This window comes from Lontra canadensis, unplaced genomic scaffold (assembly GCF_010015895.1).
Source record: "Lontra canadensis isolate GAN:19392208 unplaced genomic scaffold, GSC_riverotter_1.0 scaffold120, whole genome shotgun sequence".
Lineage (NCBI taxonomy): Eukaryota > Metazoa > Chordata > Mammalia > Carnivora > Mustelidae > Lontra > Lontra canadensis.
Genome location: NW_022631114.1, coordinates 4,836,295 through 4,839,698, shown reverse-complemented (window position 1 = coordinate 4,839,698; position 3,404 = coordinate 4,836,295).

Here is a 3,404-nt window from a genome sequence, read left to right as displayed (position 1 = left end):
AAGGGGAGGTGGCTACAAGAGCCACGTGGTAAGGCACTGCAGTCGGAGAACAGTATGAACTCATGTTTGCTTTTTTTTTTTTTTTAGATTTTATTTATTTATTTGACACAGGGAGAGAGAGGTAACGAGAGCAGGTACACAAGCAGCGGGAGAGGAAGAAGCAGACTCCCCACTGAGCAGAGAGCCTGACGTGGGACTCGATCCCAGGACCCTGGGATCATGACCTGAGCCGAAGGCAGACGCTTAACGAATGAACCGCCCAGGTGCCCCTCATGTTTGCTTTAATGTACAGATAGATTGCTGGATAGGGCAATGCCCACAGTTGTGTGTAGGCACGGTTTACAGTACATAAGTAACTATCTTGCTCTGTCAGCTGAAAGGACCTTGGAGCAATGATACCCCAGTAGCAATAAACAGAGCCAGCGCCAGATCTCTGTGTTCTAAAACCATTCTCCAAGAAAAGGAACCAGAACTCCCAGGAGAAATGGCTGATTCTAGGACCAGGGCAGAAAATACACAAGGGGAGTCTGAAGTATCTCATTGGGCCAGAAAGTAAGGGAGTGATTTAAAAAAAAAAAAAAATTCCCGCGGTCATGGGGTAGATCAAACAGACATTTGAGCCAGTATTCAGAGCCGCGAGAATCTGGCCTTCTCTTTGAATGAACAGTGGTGTCTGCTACCAGGCACTGAACGGTATTTCACACCCATGGCGATGCAGACATCCTCATGTCGATCCTCACAATATTCTTGGGAACATTTTTCTCAGTTTATGAACAAGGAAGTGGACACTAGAGACAATGACATGAACCAAGATCACACATCTGGGAAGTGACCTCTAGGATTCACGACCTGCATATTCAGGGTCTGCTCCCAAATGTCATCCAGGGCCTGCTCCCACAGCCTCTGGAGGCCCTGCTCATGAGTGGTCGGCCCACAGAGGTCTCCCAGACTAGGACTCATGCTCCTGGTGTGGCTTCTGGTGCATCTCCCCTTCTCCAGAAGATGGTAAGCTTGTCAGGGCAAGACAGGTGTTCCCCTTTCCCTTGATCTCTCCCCCAGTGGCCAGCAGAGGGCTGGGTACATGGTCCCATAAGTGCCTGTTCCCTTGCCTTCCCTGTCTCCAAGGTAAATCCCACTTCCTTCTCCAGAGAGCATAGTTTCCTGCAAGATCGGCACACACTGGGCACCACACCCGTAAGAAGCCTAAAGCAGAAGGCAGAGTTATGATACCTTTCTCTGTTTTACAAGTCACATCTCTTAAAACTCTTGGTGCTTCAAGCCAAGATTCCTTTCCTTTTAATTTAGAAGCTTCCAAAATCTGTGAACCCTACATGTCCGTCAGATATACACTCTATGCTGACGTAAAGAGGGAGATCCAAAGCCCAAACAGTAGAGCCCTTAGTGCCCATGTGGAGGGGGGGGGCTGGAAAGGGAGCTGGGCTCCTGCCGTCAGGTGTGCCCCATCACCTGCCATAGGGTCCCCTCAAACAGGTCTAGTGGTGGCAGCCAGTCACCGCCATCTGCCCCAAAGTTGAAGGCAGAGTTCAGCATAATGGTAAAGCCTTGGCTACCTTCAGACTGCGGAACCAGAGAGGCAACATCACCTGGACAGGACTGTGCTGGGGGGCAGACTGGACTGGCTTTTCCCTCAAGGAGTGAAGACCGGATGTTCCCATCTTGTGGTCCTTGTGGTACTTCTACACCCAGGCAAGGGGGCTCTGTGATCTAAGGACCCAGCGAGGGTCAGAAGATGCTGAAGATCCCAGCATCTAATGTTGCCAAGGCCCCACAGGCATAGGGGGGGAAAGGGCGGTGTCCAGAGTTGAGAGAAGGACATGTCCCAGAAGACAATTGTTTGGACAGTGCTGCCTTCCTGCTCTTAAAAGAGCTGGCTCTGGCATGAGGGAGCTTTCTTTTTCCTTATCTGAGGAGGTGTCATTTAAGTCTGTCTCTATCTGTATCTATATAATGGCAGACACCTGGCTGAAAAGTGAAAATGCAAAGTAATGAAATGCCCTCTCTGTCTTCTAGACATCAGCTGGGGTCGTGTGGCTCCTAAGATTGAAATGAGATAGGCTTGAACCCTCCTTCCTCCTGTGGAAAATCCAACATCCTCCCTCTACAACCCAGGAATGGAGAGACTTATTTTCACGTTCATATTTTTTTCTGAGCTAGTACCACTACCAGATTCACTCAATTTATAGATCATTTCAAAACTCTGTTATACTGGGGTGCCTGGGTGGCTCAGTCGTTGGGTGTCTGCCTTCAGTTCAGGTCGTGATCCCAGGGTCCTGGGATCAAGTCCCGCATCAGGCTTCCCTGCTTGGCAGGAAGCCTGCTTCCCCCTCTCCTACTCCCCCTGCTTGTGTTCCCTCTCTCGCTGTGTCTCTCTCTGTCAAATACATAAATAAAATCTTAGAAAAAAAACCCCACAAAACTCTGTTGTACTGGAATAGAGTCAGAGAAACCACTAGGAACTCATATTTAACTTAACATATATGCAAATGTATATATGGAAATAATTATAGATGCAGGTATATGTGGGTTAATATACCCATCAATATTCCTTAGCTCTGCCTGTCAGGAGGGCCTAGCAACAGCAATAAACACCCCAGCAGCAGTGAGCACACTAGTGCCCAGATCTTGGTTTCTAAATATCATTCTCTAATAAAAGGACTCCTTGGAGAAGTGATTGATTCTTGAGCAGGGAAAATCCAACATATGCCTGGAGTGTATCACTGTAGGAGAAAGTAAGGAAGTGCACCATCAACAAAAGTATTGTGCTGTCAAAGGGAAGAGCACCTAATGGCCAAAGTCAGAATGACTTGACAAGAAAATAGGTAACATAGCCCTGGATTATAACCCAGAGTGTATATGGAAGTGATGACTGCTTTCATTAGTAATGGGTGAAGAGAGACAGCCCCTCCTTCCAGAAGATTCTGAACAATGTATGGAGAGACTCCCAGCTGCAGGGTATGGATGGATCCCCCATCCCCTTCCTTTAAGCTCTAAGCCTAGGTTCTAAAAAGTATTGTAGGGAAAGTAAAAAATATTACGTTAGGCTGGAGAAACCTGGCAGACACCCCCTTAGCCTCGCAATGAGGACAAATGCCCACGGGGAGACACGCCATCTCATACGACCTTCTATATGATGTGATAAGAGGGGAACTTGGCCTCTTTGGTGTTCTTTCCAAAAACCCATAACCCTGATCTGATCATGAGAAAAAGATGAGAGAAATCCAAATTGAGAGACCTTCTCCAAAATCCCTGAGCAGTACTCCTCAAAACTGTCAAGCTCATGAAAAACAAAACAAAACAAAAAAACTGGAGAGGACTTGAGAAACTGTGATGATGAGAGCAAGAAAATATGAACACTGGATGCAGCATGGTGCCCCCATGGGGTC